This window comes from Talpa occidentalis, unplaced genomic scaffold (genome assembly GCF_014898055.3).
Source record: "Talpa occidentalis isolate TD23 unplaced genomic scaffold, MPIMG_talOcc4v2.1 talOcc4.11, whole genome shotgun sequence".
Classification (NCBI taxonomy): domain Eukaryota; kingdom Metazoa; phylum Chordata; class Mammalia; order Eulipotyphla; family Talpidae; genus Talpa; species Talpa occidentalis.
This window is the reverse complement of record NW_023601104.1, coordinates 88,068,845-88,088,555: the sequence shown is the minus strand read 5'-3', so window position 1 is coordinate 88,088,555 and position 19,711 is coordinate 88,068,845. Positions and strand designations below refer to the sequence as shown.

The 19,711-nt window shown below is 42.0% G+C and overlaps 1 pseudogene; it reads right to left on the bottom strand.

The window, feature by feature from the left end:
- Positions 1 to 3,616: 3,616 nt before the first annotated feature.
- Positions 3,617 to 4,481, bottom strand: LOC119238320 (40S ribosomal protein SA-like; annotated as a pseudogene).
- Positions 4,482 to 19,711: the final 15,230 nt, after the last annotated feature.

Genomic DNA, 19,711 nt, shown 5'->3' with positions numbered 1-19,711 from the left:
CAGCACCTAAAAGGGTTCCCTAATGTTGTTATCCCAGAATACTACAGAAGTTGGATGTCTAGTAGAGAAGCTATTGATCCGGAAGGCTCTGGGGGAGAGGCCTTGGGGCCAGAGAGAAACCACTTCTCCTACTCTTCTAATGCGGTTTTTTCTGTTCTGTGGTCTTGGGGGGCAGTGCTTTAGCCTTACCCCTAGGTTCTGAGATCTTAATTAAAGATATTGTGTCTATGGATAATTGACAGTTAATCTTTTTGTGAGACCAAAGTCAAGAGTCACCTATTCCACCACCTTACTGACATCATTCAAGTAAAAGTTTTTGACTAGACAGATCTATGTCATGTAGCACTAGCTGGCACATGCGGACTATTAAGAACTCCAGGTAAAAATAAGTTAATGGGCTGTTAAGAGTTGGGGACTGAGGAGAGTAATGGAAAAGGAAGCTGGACCACTGCTCAACCATAATTCACACTGAAATCAGTAATTCTTTGTTAATCCAAAGATTTTACAGGTCACCCATCCCTTGACATGTGACTTTCTCTATCACTTGAGTCTGTAGGAATGGGGCTGCTGAATATCTAAGTCAACTTTGTTAAACTCTGAAAAAGAGATTCCAAAAAACAATACACACACCAAAAAGCCCCATGCTTGTGTACAAGTTTCTATAGCCCTATTCAGTCAAACGGTGGGCAGATGAAAGGGCAGATTGAAGGGCCTCTGTTAACAAGAACTCCAGTGCCCTGGCCAGTGGGCACTCGAGTGTTGGTGTCAGTAGGCAGGTGCAGGATGACACACAAAAGAAGGCCTAAGAGGCTGTTTCCCCTTATACCACCTCAAATAAGTTTAGATTCTCAATTTATTTTTTAAAAGTAGATACACAGTAAACATCGGAATGTGAGTTTTATGCTAAATACATTTTAGTTTCACAGCAGTTATCTCTTGCTGCCAGAATAGCCCTAAGGATTAAGATGGTTTATTGGGATCAAATGCCTAGGAGATTTATTATAGTGAAGCCTGTTTACTCATTTCCATTAAAGTGCCGATTATGCTTATGTCTTTGCCACTCTCTCTCTTCTACCTCCTTTCTTCCCTCCTCCATTACCCATATTCTATCATTTTATTTTTCTACTTTAGGATGAATCTGCTTGAATTTTTATCCTTTATTAAAATTTAGTCCTTGGAAGCTGATGTTAGGTGGCCAGGGAGTGGCAATGACATAAGTGTAGTTCATTAAGGCCTTGGGAACACTGAGTCCTTGGTTAGCAATTCATAGCAATATATATATATATATATATATATATATATATATATATATACTCTCAGGGACAGTCTGATGACTAAGGAGAAGGGTGCACATTTGGAATAATTTCTCATAAAGGATCACAAACACTCTGGTTATAATCATCTACAATTTAGACATGTAGGAACAAAGACAATTTCCTGCCAAGTATATACTTTACTTGCATAAAAGGGGATATCTATTTTATAGCCAAATTCTATATAAAACACTCAACAAGGCAGATGAGTTTACAAACAATTTATCAGCTCTCAAGAAAATAGACATGAAACATCAGAAAATATGATCACTTAAATAAGATAGCTCCAGCCCTGGAAACAATTCCAGAAGGCTTGATAATGCATCTACATTTATAAGAAAGTCAATCACTGAGTCCATTAAGTTGTGTAGAATGATTTTATAAAAATTGTGGCAGGTTGGGCAAACATTTGATAAAGCCTGATAAATTCATCTTGAATGCTCAGTGACTATTATCGTGCCTGGCATGGAAAACTGCCCAGTAAACTTCTATGGAAGCAATAATTGAATATAGCTGAACTGTAACTCATAGGGTGTACAACTACATCACTGTCATTTCCATTATTTTCTGGTACTATACTTGGAAGATCTAGACCAGCCATTGTCTAACTTCAGAATGTGTAAGAATTTCCCAGAGGAGTTTTATAATAGATTGCTGGGCTCCATCCCTAGATGTTCTGGTTTAATATGTCTGACGTGAGGTCTGAGAAGTTGCATTTCTAACATGCAAAGGTGATGCACTATGGCTGTTGCATGGACCAAATATTGTGAATTACTCTAACCTAAAAAGTGATGAAAGAGCCATTATACACTTGAGAGCAAACAAGTGCTCTCCTGTACTTAAATTTTAAAAAGGAATATTTGCACTTATCCACAGATGTGGAACAATTGCTATTTGTTGCTGAGCTTTCCACTACAGATGCAGAAAAAAAAAAAATGTCATGTTTTCCGTCTGTCTGATTGTCACAGCTAAGATTATATAAGTGAATACAGAAGAAAAACATGGTAATACAGGGGAAAAAACATCCAGACAATTTTTTTCAAGTCAGAAATAACCTTATAAATAGTGAAGACCATTTAACTCCAAAGAAGAAACTAAAATTTGAATTTACATGAGAAGTGTTGGAAGATTATTATCCTATGAGCTGACTGGATAATTCGCTTTTTAAAACTTAAAGGTTCAAGATAATTAAATCATAATAAGAAAAAAGATATGAAGTTTTTACTTGCCTGACAGCTCAAGTGGCTTCCAACTTGAGCATGTTTTGAATCTCTAATAAAATTATCTGGATCCCTATTGATATGATAGAGAAGGAAAGTGATTTTCTAGAAGCAAGCGATAAACTAAAAAGAAAAAAAGGGTACTGTGAATTGAGCACTTAATGTTCATCAAACTTTCTTCTAAACTCTTCATGTGTGTAATCTCATTTACTCCTCATAAAAATCCCTTGAGATCAGTATTTTTTTTTTCCCCTTCCCACGTCATAGTTGAGAAAGTCAAGTTTAAAGAACTTAAATGACAGTGAAGCTCACACTTCCAGTGTTATGGAATCAGAACTTAATCTTTTCCAAAATTCTGGAATTTTAAATACATAAGTCAACTTCCAAGCAGCCAGCTGTAGAAGAAGCAATACTAACAGAGGAAAATTACAACAACTAGAGTATTACTCCTAAAGTGTCCTATGATATAGGTCTTACTATCCTCATTAAATTTTAAGAAAACTTGGAGAAGTTAAGCAATACCCCTAAGGTTATATGATTAGCAAGATACGAATTAAGGATTGTAGCGTCTAAAGCCCATGATGTTTATATATCACTGCAAAACCTTAAGATCGAGCTATAGTCTTTGCAAACCCTGGAGTGACAATCCACATATTTAATGCAAACTTACATGAATGCCACCATAAGGTCAAACAAAATATAAATTCATTGCCTCTCATGTCATGAGGAACCTTCTTTTATACGTGTATAATCAAACTTTTATGTTCGGATTTATAGGTTTACTGGACCAAGAGTATGTTTGCTTTTATAATTGATTTTCATTTGTATCAAAGCAGTGTATACACATAGCTTAGTAGGACAAATAATACCTTATGGCAAGTAAGAGAGTCCCCCTGCTCCCATATCCTCCCTTCTACCTTTGTCTGCTTGGCAGAGACAATATCATTCTTAACTAATTCATCTGCTATTCTACATCACACAGCTATCTTTTGATTCACTGATGTAAAAAAATTTTCTTCAACTTTTAGAAACTGTTTTCTGTCAACCTCACTTCCATTTTATGGTTAAATCTCTGGAAGACATCTAGGACCACTCAGTGGTTGTTCCTATCTCTTTAGTGGCCAGAGCAGCAGGCCATGCAGACCAGTCTTCAGGGCAGGCCAGCTGGGCACTCCAGTCTTCAGCAGGAAAATGCTGGCCACCCACAGAGGGCACCGCATGCCTTCAGGGCTCTGTTGCCTCTCAGGAGGAGCAGCAGTAAACTCAGGAGCTGGAGCCATCCATTCACCCTGAAATTCCTCCTTGGCCACAGCCTTCTCAGTGGTGGACTGCTCTTCCTGTGCAATCTCTTCAGGATCCCTGTAGAAGGAGAGATCAGGCATGACCCCCATGGGGGTTCATGGGAGTTGGTGCTATGTATACACAGAACATCCTGGGCTGGAACCACCCCATGCAACTCACTGAGTGAGCTCTCTGATTGTAACAGGGGTGGCAGTGTCCACATAGCACAGAGGAGAGTGTGTGATTCACAGAGCGATGATTGGTACCATAACATGAGACACTCCTGTGAGCGGCAAGCAGTCAGCCCTGGGGTCGGTAACCACCAAAAGTCTTGGTTCCCAGAAAGCAAGTGCATCTGGTTAGTGAGGGTTCCGGGAGTCAAGCAACCAGCAATAACTGTGGCTCTAGTGGAAGCACAAACTTCAGCACAGCTCGCTAGACCACAAGACACTGCCAGCAGCTGGGTTTCAAGGGCAGCAATGGCTTAAGAAGCAAAAGCTTCTCCCAAGTTCTCTTCAAATGTGTGCTGTAGATACTATGACTTTTCCTTGGTAGCTGCACTATTCCATTTGGAAGTCAGGTTGGTGCCATCTAAGTGGGTTTCTGCTGCAAGGAGTTCGAGGACACCATCCTCCGTCATTTGCAGGACACCAAGGGCTCCAGACATTGTGAAATTTTCCCTTTAAGTTCCTATGGCAATCCAGGACAACACTATCTTATGGACCCATCTCTAAAGCACTTGTAAAGCTATAAAACATGATTTGCTGATTTCTTAATGTGGAACATTGGGATTTTTTTTCTCTTCTATTTTCTTCAGTCTTTCAGTGAATTACATGATATGTTTTGATTAAATATCCATGATTCATGATTATAAATATGATTCATGATTATGACTATAAATATTGTTCTCCTTTGAGTAAAGTAGTGTATCATGATTACTTTTGTGTTTCATATAATTTTTGTAAAATGTTTAGCTTTTTCTGGAATTGATAATAACCGTTAGTTTTTCCCCTGTACTTGATTCATTTGAATCTATGACTAAATCTCCTAGTTCCATCGGTGACTTTTGAAAATGCTTTTCAAGATGAAGTTTTACATTGGCAAATCTGTCCAGTAATATAATATTCCCTTTTGTAAATCTTGAGGTTGTTATTTTCTTGTTCCAACCTGAGCAAGTTGCTTTTAGTCACAGTCACCTTCACCTGCCATCCTTTGTCATCAATTTTATATTTTTCTCACTCTCTTCTCCGGTGGATTTCCTCTTTCTGAGTTCCTTCTCTCGCTCCTGCTTTCTTTACTGTCTATTAAGTAAAGCATGATTTCTAGTAGTTTCCTGCAAAAGGATGGCTGGTATGTAATTTTTTTTCAGACTTTGCATGCTTGGAAATGTCACTATTGATAGTTTTATTTGAGTACAGAACACTAGGTAGAAAATCCTTTTCCTTGATAAGTATTTTTATTCCTTTTTGGTCTTCCAATTTCTAGTGTTGCTCTTAAGTAGACCAATGCCATTTTGGTTCTCTGTCCTCTGTGTGTGACCTGGTTTTTCAGAATCTTCTTTTTATTCTTGGTAGTTGAAATGCCATGGTGATATTCTTTGATGGCGGCTGCCGGGTCAGCTACTCTATGAACCTGACAGTTTTGTCAGAGAACAGAATAAAGAATAGAAAATTATCAAAAGAATTCCTTTCTCCATATTTTGACCTTCATTCCCATGTAAGAGAGAGGGAAGAAAAAGGGAGAGAGAGAGGTGCTAACCTATCTAAATGATCATTTGATTAAGACTCAGACCAATGGAACTTGAACTTAAATGAGAAGCTAAGCCACCCAGCTATTATTGTCGGTATGCTCATTTTTTCTACCTGTGCATTTCAGCATGTGGCCTACAACCATCTGCCAGGTATTTTGGGGTGAATTGAACATAAGTGACTCCAAGCCATCTTTGAAAATACAAGGCATCAATGCACTCAGAGGAGAAGCTGGTCTCTTTTTCTACCTCACATTCCCTTACCCAAAGGAAATAGATTACCAAAGAGCATCACCTCTCTCAGTTTTAGCTTTACTATTTAGAAGACAGTGGGGAATGTGGTGCCATCCCCTGTCACCATTTGGCAGACAAAGCAATCGATAACTACAGTAATTGCTATGTAGAGGCATGAAAAGATTGCCATGATTCCTTAACTCGGGGGAAAGCAGTGCATGCAGTATGTAATTTGCTTTGTACATTGTTATAGCAATTGACACTGGGGGTTACATCATGTCATTTTCTCTCTTTTTTGTGTCCAAGAGTGTATGATTCTAGGTCCTATGTTTGCCAACTTACAGCACACAGGGCATTGCCACTTATCTTGAGTTCCCCTTTCTAAACTCCTAAAAAAGCAAACAAAAAAAATGGCAGTACATGTCTCCCCATAACCACATCACCTGTTTTAATTTCTTTTCAGGAAATAATGCCATAAAATAAGTACCCTCAGTACCCTGAGGGGGGTGTGGGGAGGGTGTGAGGGTGCAACTTGGACCAGGGGCAGAGGTGAGTGGCCAGGTGAACCTATATAACACAGAAGGCAGAAGGGCACCTTCTCTTGCTTCTGCAGCCCTGGCTTGTACCCTGAGACAGCTGGAAGGAGACACACGGAAGAGGGACATGGGTGCTTGAAGAAACTTGGGTGACAGACACCTGGGAAGGCTGATCCTGGTCTTTGGCAAAGACAATGGCAGCCATTATCTTGACTTCATGTTACATTATGTGGTATATTTTACATTTTGACTCTCTACTTCCATCCTAGCTCTTTCAGATCTGTTTAACCCCTTTCTCGCTCATTGACAAGAAGATACTGTAGTGGGGAGAAATCTCGGGGTGAGGACAGAGGCACAAGGATGAAAGAATTCACCAGAGACAGAGTGGAAAACAGAAAAGACAGATTCATTGGAATATGCTGCTAAGAGAAGCAGCAAGCAAGATAGGAGAGGTCTTTGTGAGAAAGACTTGGGGCTCCATGTCATAACATGTTTTTCTTTTTTAAGATTTATTTATGCATACAAAAACTGGGGTGTAAGCCAGAGGTGTGGGGGGTGAGAGGACTCACCAGACACAGAGTGGGGAGCAGCGGACAAGACAGGAGAGGTCTGCTGTGCCATGTGGGTCAGCTCCCTGGCCAGGGATCAAACTCATGCTGTAGTGGCTGGCAATAGCTTGATAGCCCTGAGACTTTAACCCCTGTGCCACCAGGGAGGCCCTATAACCTGTTTTTGAGTGCTTTTCGTGACTGGGGATTTGGTTTGGGCCAAGTTAGTGTTGGGATGCATGCTCTTAGGCATTGACCTTTGACACAGAAATGCGTCCTGACCCTGCTTCCCCATTCAAGGTCAAAGTCTTAGAGCCTGTTCCCATAGCAACCTTATCAATTCCCTTTATTCAAACTTTCCAAACCTTCCTTCTGGGCAAGTGGTGGGGCTTAGTTTTTAACCTTATTATGACTCCCCTTAGATGTGAGGCTAGTTTTCAGGTCTTAGTGGTCCTGTTAGGGGGAAATGATGTCCTGAGCTAATCCCATACAGGCTTTGTGGACTCCACTCCCACTCCAGACTAAAGCCATTGGGAAAGACAAATCCCGTCACCACCAAAGGGAAGGTGGCTGGAACCTGAGGGTGGAGTTAAGCAGCCAGGTTGGGTATAAAAACCAAACACGTGGGCCTTGGGGTCTCTCGCTTTGTGGCTCGCCTCCTGGCTACATGACTCCTGGCTTGCGGCCAGTTCTCAGAGTGCCATTTGGGATTCCAGATCGGTGGATCAGGTAGGACTCATTTAAAACTTTGTCTCCCACTTTTCTCCCGGAGCTGTACATTTCCTCATTTCCCCTTCCCTTGTAAATAAACCTTTTATTAACCTTTCACATTTGCCTTCAGTAGAGCATTGATAAGTCCTTTTAAGCACGTGGGTGAGGACCCACATTCAGGCACCCCGTTTTGTATCGGGGCTGCCCTATAACAGTTTGGCGCCCAGCGTGGTTTCCAAGTTACACCGTGGTTGACCAGCCCAAAGTAACATTCCTTGTGTTGGTTGGCACCCCGTTTTGTATCGGGGCTGCCCTATAAAAGTCCCACTTTGGGTCAAGTGTGTTGCGCTGGTCATTTTGTAACGGGGTAATCCCCAGGGAAAAGGGAGGTGCCAGGTTCCCTGCCCCACCCTAAAGGAGGGTAGTGCTGGGCAGGGATGTGAAGTTAGGGAAGAGTGAGTGAAGGGCTGAAGGAGACCTGGCAAGAAGTGGAGATGGAGAAGGAAGAAGACAGGGAGAAGAAAGAGAGAGGATCAAGAAGAGGACCATGAAGCAGGGAGACATGTAAAGAAGCTGCAGTTGCTTCTTGGCCTTGGACTTGTACCAGGGATTTGTGGGACATGGAAGGAGACAGTGGAGACACAGAGACATGAGTGTGAAACCCATGGAGACGCTGACAATGGCAGCGGTTCTCTTGATTTTGATTTTGGTCCTTTCTTGCCAGACTTGGCTGGCCCCTTCTGTTCCATTCCTATAGGTCTCCACCAGAAAGTGACTTAGACTTTTTTTTTTTTTTTAAAGATTTATTTATTTATTTATTTATTTATGCAAGCACTGGGTACAGTCAGAAGCACGGGAGGGTGAGAGAATTCACCAGAGCCAGAGCGGGGAGCAGAACAGGAAGACTGACAAAACACTCTGCTGAGGGGAGCAGCGGGTGTGCCAGGAGAGGTCTGTCGTGCCATGTGGGACCCTCATGGGTGGCCAGGGATCGAACCGATGCTACAAGAGGCTGCAGGCAGCTTCGCAGCCCAGCGTTCAACTGCTGCGCCACCAGGGGAGGCCCTGACTTAGATGTTTGACAAGTTTTTGGGCCCCTGTGGCCCTGCTTTGGGTCAACCCTGTTTGTGTGGGTACTGACACATGAGGAGGGTAAGTTTGGGTGTTTAATGTTGAAACTAGTTTATCTATTTTCCTTCTCTTCTCTTTATGGCACACTAATAGTATCTCTGTTGCCTCTAGTTGTATTAAAGTTTCTGTTAGAAAAGAGAGGCGGCCAATTCTGGGTTTCAGCACCAGAATGTTAGAAAAGAAAGGAGGGCAAGAGTATCAGGCAAAAGCAGGCTTTATTGAAAGTCTGTGAGGTGATGACTCTCTGCAGGCCGAGAGTCGCTCCCCAAAATGGGAGTGCTGGTCTTTATAGGGTGAGGCTACTGCCAAGTTTTTTGGTGTGAGAGGGAGGAAGGCAGTGAGGTATTTTCTGCCAGAGGGGTGTGCTGGGATTTACTGCTCATGGGGGCTGGGGTTGGCAAGGGTCTCTCCTGCCAGAGGGGTCTGCTGGAGTTATTTTCCGCTGTCAGCTTGTCTCTAGTTTAGCTGATCTCTGGCACATCGGGCTGCTGGGCCCCAGAGCAGTGATGGTTTTATGATGGTCATATATGTGCTCTCTTCAGTTTATTTCTACTGAAGATCTTGTGCACTAGAGTATTGAGTCATAGGGCAAGGGATAGCTTATAAGGTCAGAATGGCATAGGGCTAAAAGCCTCAGAGGAGTAAGGGAGGCTCCAGTGATATTCTGGAGCAAATTCCCAAGGGGGTTAACCAAACTCTCCCCAGACTAAGGCAGTGAAGGACTAACAGGACATTCCTGGACAAGGATGGTAAAGGGGAAAAAAAGGTCTCTATGATAAAGGCCGGGAAGTAAGATGTAATTCTGGGCACAGGGGCTTTAAGGCAGAGTGAAGAGAACTCTGAGAATTAACCAATCACAGAGACTGCTGGGGCTTTAGCATAATTAGGGAAAATGAGATAAATATACCCAGAGGCACGACTCCATTTTGGTCTTTGCTCCTCCTTAGTTTGAGGGGCTTGGGAGTTCCACTTTGTTTCTGTTTCTTTTCTCCTTAATAAACTTTTTCTTATATTTGTTTTTCTAAACTAGTTTGCCTCTCTTCACTCGCTTGTCTGGGAGTCAACGAAGTTCCTGCTGCTGCTTCCTCAGACGCCAGCCCGTGGTGATCTAGTGGCCAGGACTCAGCGCTGCCGCCACCGGCTAGGATGGAGTCCTGCTTAGGGAATTAGAGCAGAAACCTGAAATGACAGTACCAGTATGTTTTGTCTTGATGCGGTGGATGGAAGAAACTATTTAGAGCAGGTCGATTTGGGGTTCCTGGTGATGGAAGTGAAGAGTAATGAAATTGGAAAGGAGGCACCACAAGACCAGAAACCTGGCTCACACAAGGCCAAAACCTGGAGGAGGGGGTAAAAGTGATGAACATAGTTGTTAAGCCAGCCACAGAAATGAAAAATCCTTAGGCGCCAACTGTGTGACAAGTGTTGGATGCTGTAGAGAGTATCACTGGGGTGTAGACCAGAGCAGGATATGAAGACAGAGGCCATTTTAGAGAATCTCCTGTCCTTAGTCACACCCTAGAAATAATATATTGAAGTTAGCTCTCCAAAGGAATGGGCTCCTCCCAAAGAAAAGAAGACTATATCAGTGCAATTTCTGCACTGGCAAGGGGCAGCAGCCCTTCTGCCCACCTGTGCCTATGCAGGTGCTCCTTGCACCAACTTCCTCCCATTGCGGGCAGCAGCCCTCCTGCCCCCCCATGACCTGCAACCATGTAGGTACTTCTCTTCGCTGACCTCCCTTTGCAAAGCAACAGAGGCAGCTCCTCCCAAGGCTGCCCACCTGTGACCATGCAGGGCTCTCTTTTAGCAAACCTGTCCCTTTCGGGGGCAGCTCTTTCTGCCCACTTGTGTCTATGCAAGTGGCCTTTATTCTTCTTTCCCTTTTTATAATTAGCTGCCCTTTTGGATGTAAGAAATGCCTCTGTCTGTGGAGAAACTGGCCGAGTGAAAGGGGACCTCTGGTGTAAATCCAAAGACCCTACTCTCTAAACCCAACACATCTCCAAAAATGACTTCACTGGTGTAGCCTTCATCCTGCCCTATGACAATTTGACCACAAGGGAATGGATAGCTTTTTTTTTTTTTTAAAGATTTATTTTATTTATTTATACAAGCACTGGGTACAGTCAGAAGCGCGGGAGGGTGAGAATTCACCACAGCCAGAGTGGGAAACAGAACAGCCACAATTACGAAAAACACTGCTGAGGGGAGCAGCAGGCGTGGCAGGAGAGGTCTGTCACGCCATGTGGGACCCTCGCCGGTGGCCGGGGATCGAACCGGCGCTGCAGAGGCTGCGGGCAGCTTTGCAGCCCAGCGCTCAACCGCTGGGCCACCAGCTTTTGAGTTTTATTAGGAAGCACTCTCACTTTCTGCACACCAATTCTATTAAAAATCTTTTAACTAAGAGCTTGCTTTCCTTATCTTTGCAAGTGTGGATGGATGACCTCCTTTTAGAGGGTGCACCCCTTAATAGTTTGGGGTCCTAAGGTACTCATTGGTCATTTGCTAAAAAATGGATTATGGTGGAGAACTATCGGTGCCTTGGTGGTAGATGGGTGTGGTGTGCTGACACATCTGAAGAGGTGTGAACCTTTAATTCTAAATCTTACAGTGTCGTAAACCTATGTAACCTCAAATAAAAAATAAGTAAAAATATAACAAAATCTACTTGGAGATAATTACGGCACATAATTTATTTTCCATTTATTTGTATAAATAATCTACTTGATGTTTCCTTTTCATTATTCAGAATAAAGTTTCAGGAAATGGGATATTAGTTTCTCACAAATTTTTACTTTTTTTTTTAAACCTAATTTAAATTCTCTCCCATTAGCTAAGACTGGTCACCATGCACATTAAGCCAAGGGAGGATGAAATAAAACATGATGAGTGTCCAGGATTTGCTGAGACTGGGGTCATGAGCTCTGCCTTTCAAGGTGAGTAGAAGGTGCTATACCTTTGAGGAAGCAGGATTCCAAGTGCAGAATCATATACATTATCCCATACTGAGAAAATTATTTATTTTTAAGGTAGCATGTGAATGTAAGGGATAAAACTGTCACCCCCCAAAATAAGAACAGACCATTCTGGTAACATTTCATGGGAGGGGCTCTGAAGGCTAACTGGGGGTTGTTTTTGGGAAGACACCTGTAAACTTCTTTGTAAGGAAAGGCCTCCCAGGGAGACCGAATCTGTTTGTTTTTTTTTTTTTTACAACATTATTCAATTTTAAATAATATTTGCTCCCCCCCAGGTGTAGCCCCTATAGAGTTTCCTTTCCCAATGTACCCGTGCACCATCACCTTAGTCCCCTGTGCTCCTCACTCCCTGGCCCTCATCTCTCTCCCTCCTCTTCCCCTGCAGGAAGTCTTAACTTGTTTTAATGGAAAAGGCAGAGCTTACAATCTACATTCCTTTTGTTTGCTGTGTTTTCTTTGGTAAAATCTCTGACAACTTCCCTTTTCTTCCCCCAAACTCCCTTGTCTTAGCTAAACTACTTGAGCTGGTGTCAAGCCCCTTGGGCAAGTTACTCAGGACTGCTGGGTCTCTGCCCTGTCTGCGGGTGGTATATGTGATACTATTAAACATTTTTTTTTTCTATTTACTCTTATCTGTCTGTCTGATGCTTGTCTGATTGAATCTGGCCGGGGGTCTGGGAGCTGGGTCCCAGTGGCCTGGGTTCTAGTCTTAGTAAAGAAAGAATTCAACATCAAGACCAGAGTTAGGGGCCTCCTTGGTGGTGCAAGGGGTTAAGCACTGTGAAGCTATCAGCAACCACTGCAGCACTAGTTCAATCCTCAGCCAGGGAGCTACCCACATGGCACAGCAGACCTCTCCTGACTCGCCCGCTGCTCCCCTCAGCAGTGTATTTCAGTCAATTCGCCTATTCTGCCCCCCACTCTGTCTCTGGTGAATTCTCTCACCCCCTGCACCTCTGGCCTACACCCCAGTTCTTGTATGCATAAATAAATAAAAATAGATCTTTAAAAAAAAAAAAAAAAGACCAGGAAAGCAAGATGTTTATTGTCAGATAAAGACAGGAAATGCTCTCTGAACAGAGAGGGACCCCAAGCTGGTAGCCCCTGAAGGAGCTAAAAGCAAGGGCTTATATACTTTATTCAAGAAATGAGGGGAGTGAGAGGGAGAGGGGATGGTGACTCAGCGTTTCTGATTGGTTTCCACCATCAGCCATCTATCAGGGCCAGAGAGCCCTTGGTCAGATGAATCTGGTTCTTAGAATGTGTGAACACTCTTACTCCTAGAAAATATAGGTGTTTGCTCTGGGGGTGACCAACTTGTGGAGTTCCTTTCCTGTTTTCCGGGGTCCCCTTGACTGGATGGCATTTGCTTCCTGGAATGGCAAACAGTGCTCAGCTAATCCTGACCAACACAGGTGTTTGCTCTAGAGGTGGGCCTGTAACAGGGGCATCCCCAGGGAAGGTCTTACACACCAGAGTATGTTTGTTTTGATGCAGCGGATGGCAGAACCTATTTAGAGCAGGCAGATTTGGGGGTTCTGGAGTGCCTCTCCCGCCCCCCCAACAGGCCGACCCTCGAATTTTCCTCTTTTCCGAAAGGATCTTATCTCAAGCCTGAGGCTCCGAATGGCTCTGATTGCATACATTCTAGACTTACTTCTTCCTTCATGATATTTTGCCACCCTGAAAGAACCCAGAGGGGTGATTTCCATTAGACCCTACCCTGTAGAATGCGCCATAGGGATTCCAGTGCTTTTCGTTACTTCAACTCAACATAATTTTTGGATTTAAGGTTGATGGTTCCAGACCCCTAAATATTCCGGAAGGCTAAGCATTTATTCGTGTTTCTTTGATCCTTATTGTTTTCATCCTTCTTCCTCCGAAACAGCCTGACTGAGTTCCCAGGTTTTGCTTTGGCAAACTTTTCTTCCTACCTCTTATTTGCCCTCTATCACTCAACTTCCTTGAAAAATAAAAAGTGGTACAAAAGGAGAGCTTTGTACCATGGGGGTCTCGATGCATTTGAGAAGACTTTATCAATTCTTTCACTTGTTCACTACATACTAATCCCAATTTAGAGCAATTCATTTTACAATTTTAATCTCAGTGACGTTATTTCATGATAACAGTGAAAAAAAACCTATCACTGCAGAATCCCTTACAAAATGGTGATATGTAAATGCAAAGACAATAATCATATGAAATTAAAGGCTCCCTTTAAAAAGAAAAGACAAAATCAGTGAAAAGTAAAATCTAGTCAAAGCATATGCATTCTGTGGTTATTTTTAAAAGTTGTCTTCAGTTTGATGAATGCATGTAAGTTTTGACCCGAGGAAACTAATACATAGAGATTTTCACTGATGGTAAAAGTAAAAAGAACATGATTACTGCTTAAAAACTGACACTATTTATTAGGTTAAGAAAATGCCCAACAAAGGAGATCAGTACACATGTAACTAGCGATTCAAGGATCAATTGTGCTTTTAATTACTCAGTGCATCTGGAACCTGATCTCAATTATCCAAACTATGTAGGTAAGTCTTAATTCTTAAGGAAAAAATTATCTGGGTAGTTGGAATAATTAAAAATGACATCCCAAACCCTTATGGCAACAATTCATTAAAGCCTCCTCCCTTGGAGAAATGGTTTTATAAGAATTACAAATAATTACAAAACTCTCTGACTTATGCCTTCTCTTCTTTGATCTTGCAGTCACAATCTCTGGGGAAGACTGCAAAGCCATGAAAAAGCCAAGAACCAGGAAGGAAGAGGAGAGGACAGAGCATCATTGTTTCACTGACCTCTCAACAGACTGAGTATACCCAGAACTATCAGTGGTAAATTTATCCTAGAGAAAGCTCAAAGCAGGATTTGCATCATTCTGTTTCAATCAGCAGTCAGCAGCCAACCTATTGAATCAGGCCTCAAGAGTCCAGGGACCCCCAGGGGCTCTCTCTGTATTTAGTGAGGGAAGAATTCAACTTGAGACCAAGGTTTCAGAAAACCAAGAGATTTGTTGATAAAGGAAGGACAGGAAAACCCTCGAGCAGAGAGGGATCCCATGGGTGGCCTCTAAAAAGCAGGAGTTTATATGGGTAGAGTGGGTAAGGAGTGGGTGCTGGGTGTCTCAGGTTGTGTCTCTCACTGATTATTTGGGGCCCTGGGGGGTCTTCTAGCTTATTGAGTTTTCCCAAGTTACCTGGCCTGCCTTCAGAACCAGCTTTGGCCTGTTGCTTTAGCATTGTGTTAGTGTGTTGGTATTCTGGGTTGGGGGACACCCTCCTGGTCCCATGATTATTTCTCAGACTTATAATTGAACTTAGGGCACCTGGGCTTGGGGGCGCCCCCTCCCAGTTCCCACAGATTGTTTCTTACTCAGACTGATCAATGGGCTTGGGGACTTGGGACCCTGTAGAGGCAGGAAGGGGACAGAGCAGGATCTCTATGATCAGAGCAGACGGGTAAAGGAGAGTTCTGGAGCCTTTGGTGGCTTTTTCAGGCCTTTTATTGGGATTTTACCAGGTACATGGCAGGCAGGCAGGCCTCCTAGCCCCCAGTGAATCTTTACTCTTTCTGGGCTCTCCGGCATTCTCTCATGGCCTTCTTCTCTCTTCTGCTTCTTTCTCCACCGCTCTTCCTGCTCCTCTGGCATCCTGTGACGCCACCCTTATGAGCCCAGTCTCTTGGCCCAGGTGTACCCACCTACCTACGTAGGCCCACACCCCACTCCAGGTTCCTGCCATCAGGCATGCATTCAGCACCGCAGAGATCCATCATCAATCCTAATGGTGGGAGGGCAGCAAAGCCTGACAATTACTTACCCTACAGGCACGCCATTCCCGACTGACAGCCTGTACACATTTCCTAACTTCCTTGTTCACTATGGGAGAAGGTAAGTGCAGAGACAGGCGTCAAGGTGCTCAACAGAACAGTAATAATTTCTATTTTAGTAATCCCTTGGAGAGGCTGTATTTTAGATGTTCTTTTATCCTTATTTTGTGCCCCTATTCCCCTCCACCCCCCACCTCGATTTATTGACCTTGGTAATAGCGGCACACCAGATTGTTATACTCAGGCTAGGGGAAATAACATTACTCTTACTTTATCTTTCTTCTCGTTATTTTCTACCAGCCTGTCTGTTGCCTTATTAGTCATAACCTGGGCTGAGCTATGATTCATTACAGAACAGTTTCCTAACATAGAGTAACTGAATTTCTTGATTAATCTTCATGTTTATCTTCAAGATTTCAGTTTACAAAATCTAGATAAATGTCTGCCAGCTCTTATCTTCATATTCTCCATTCAGCAAGAATCTAGAAGACTCTGAACAGGCTCGAACAGGCTCCATCATCCTCTCTCTCTCTTTCTCTCCCCCCACCCCACCCTCTTTCTCTCCCCCTCCCTCCCTCTGCAGTCTGACAGAATCTATGTTTGTGCATGCACTTGGCAGTAATTTACATCAACGTGTTGCATGTTGCAAATACATTTCCAATGATGGATGAATGAAATCATGCTCACTGCCAATTGACCCAGAAGTAGTTTTTTCTCTCCCAGATGCATTCACTTCAGCCTGGCAGCAGTTTGTTGGTAGCGACAGGTGTAGATTACACACACAAAATGGTGAGGGAGAAAGGGTATAGACCAGCTACTCAGATAAACAGCTGAGGCAATCTGGGCAATCAGTATGAAACAATTATAATAATCTCATTGTTGATGAATTCTGAAATCTTGCAAAAATGTTTCCTTCCTTTCTTCATTCCTTCTTTTCTTTATTCTTTAATTTCTTCTCTCCTTCCTTCCATAAATACTACCTACATTATTCCAAATACTGTCAGAAATGCTAATAAAATACTAGGTAAGGTAGACTCAAGCATTATGGTCTACCTTATAGTCTTCTAGAAAAGTCACACAATTGCCACTCAGAACAAGACAAATAAGGTAAAATTGTTATATCCACAATTCAGTATTCTAGGGTCTGGATCATAGTCAAAGAAAGCTTTCCTTAGGAAGTGGCTTACAAGGTGAGACCTGCAGGATGGATGAAGATTAACCAGACAAATGACACAGCAGGGAGGCAGTAGGAAGTAGGCATAGGAGTCTCTGAGTAGAGAAAAAATGGGTATAGAGAGAATCCTCAAAGTATTGAATTTGGTAAATGAGTGTTGAGATTATAGATGGTAGGCAGGAACCAAGTCGTGGATAATCCTGTAAATTGTACGTATGTTGATAGTATGAAACCTCGGCTCATAAAACACAGACATGAAAGAGCAATTTTACTTTAATCCAACCTAATTTTATTTTGAAAATGCCAATAAAAATTGTTTACCAATTCTTTTTTCCTATTTCCCTAGGACATGTGTCTAGAAAATGCTTTCCAGTCTCCCATACAATTAGCTGTGGCCATGTGTCTGAGTTCTGACCAACAGAATTAAAGAAGGTAAGAGACACTTCCAGATCTGGCTGATAAAATCTTCCCATGCAGTCCTCTGCTTCAGCTCCTCCACTGGCAAATCAATTCAATATTGATGCCCCAGGCGACCTTGGAAAGAGCATCCCTCTTTCTCCCACCCCCCCCACCACACACATACTATCACTTTGAGTGGATATTATAAAGAATATGCTTCTATTACGCTATACCTTTGAGATTTTTGTTTCTCTAGTCCATCAGTGATTTCAAACGTTGTTCTGAGAATGGTACTTTAATGTCGCCAGGCCTACCTACTGAATCAGAAATTCTGGAAGTAGGGCTAGCAATTAGGTACGCAAAGTCCTACAGGTGATTCTGATAAGATTTAATGCTTGGAAACTCGATATTCAAGTCATTTCACATTACCTTAACCCTTTTCACCTGGTGGCAGAAGTAAAATTCAGTTAATTTAAGGAATCAATTCAGAGTTTCCTTAGTTCAACCCACAGACAGTGGCTCTTAAATATTGAGATATTTTCATACATTTCACTAAAACCATTCTTTGTTTTCTAAAGTTTGTCTTAGTTTTTTTTTTTCCCCCCAGTTTCTTATATTTGTTCTTGTTTTTGCCTGATACAATCATTTCCCCCTCAAGTTTCTCATAAGAAAGTTATTCTCATGAATTTTTCAATCAGATATGACAGTTCAAAGCTTAGATATACTTTGAATCTGGTTGATTCCAATAATCTTCAATTTCTCCATGATTTCTATAAATAAAATGAAATTTCCCCACATACATTATATTAATGTAAGTCTATTAACATAAAAACATATATGTTGGGGCTTTTCTATTTTTGCTGTTCTTGTAATTTTGTGATGGTAAGGATACTTAACATGCTATCTATATTCAACAAAATTTTAAGTGTACAGTACATTTTTGGTGACCATAGGTACAATTTGAAAGCTCCAAGACTTACTCATCTTGCTCATCTGAAATTTTATGCCCATTGATTTGTAACTTCATACCCACCCCCTTCCTCTGGCCCCACTCTTGTATTCTATGCATTTCTCTACTCTTGATACCTCATATATATGGATTAATAGAGTATTTGTCTTTTTATGTTGGGTTTATTTCTCTTAAAGTTTTCAAGAATGCTGTTGCATGTTGCATAATTTCATTCTTTTTAAAGGGGAATACTATTCCAATATCTGTGTATACTTTTTTTTTTTTGACCCACACACTCATTGCGGGCATTTAGGTTGTTTCCACGTCTTAGTTTTTGTGACTAATGCTGTAATGAACATGTAATGTATCACTTAGAGATACGTGTTTCTTTTGGATACATACCCAGAAGTAGAATTACTGGATCTTATGATAGTTCTATTTTAAATTTTTTAAAGATGCCGTTATACTGGTTTGCTAATAGCTGTACCAATTTACATCCCCATCAGCAGTGTGTGAGGGTTTCAATTTCTCCACATCCTCAACTACCTTTATTCTTTCTGATAAACATTCTAATAAATGTGAGTTGATATTCTATATGGTTTTGATTTGAATTACCCTGGTTAGTGATGTTGAGCTCCTTTACGTAGGCCTGTTGGCCAATTGCATGTCTTCTGATAAATGACCCTCCCTGGTCTGTTGGCAGATGATGCTGGTTGTGGGTATATGGTCAAGTTGGGCTTGGCTGAGGACAAAGGAGAAGGCGGGTGCTTGTGTTCTCTAGACTATGTTAAGTAAGTCAGCCAGCAGGGTGCGGCCCTACTTCTCTGAAATCAGCTCCCCTAAATCTTGGAAATTTGGGGGATTTCATAACCAGCCATCTGGATCCTAAAGTACCCACAAAGGCACTTTTACTCATGAGCCTTGTTTTTGTGAGGGTTTGTGAGCTGAGGTCCTCTTGTTTCACCATCTTTGTTGACATTATCTTCCCCCAGTATAATTTTTTACAAAAATAGAAAAAGTATTTTAGAATTCATAGGTACAAATAATCACATATAGTCAACTAAATATTGTGTCTTAGTTGTTTTTTTTTTTTTTTTTAAGATTTATTTATGTTTGCATACAAGAACTGGGGTGTAAGCCAGAGGTGCAAGTGGTGAGAGGATTTACCAGAGACAGTGGGGAGCAGAACAGGCCGATCTACTGAAATACACTGCTGAGAGGAGCAGTGGGCGAGACAGGAGAGGTCTACTGTGTCATGTGTGTTGCTCCCTACCTGGCAGGGATGGGGGATTGAACTCCTGCTGCAGTGGTTGGCAATTGCTTGATAGCACTGTATTTAACTCCTGTGCCACCAGGGAGCCCCTTTTGTATCTTAGTTTTAATGGAATTAAATCTGAAAGTGAAAAGATAAGCAATAATCTAGAAGGTTTTATATTTGCAATAAGTGACCACAAACCATTATGATATAAATATTACTAATCAATAGAAAAATCTTAATATATTGGCATATATTATTTATCATTATATACCTTACTAAGTCAGAAAGAACAAACACACCAATGAAAAATGGAAGGGGAAAGCAGGAACTACCACATAGAAAGAAGGAAACACATATGAGTAATCAACGTCCTCAGTCACATTAGCACTTCGGAGAAG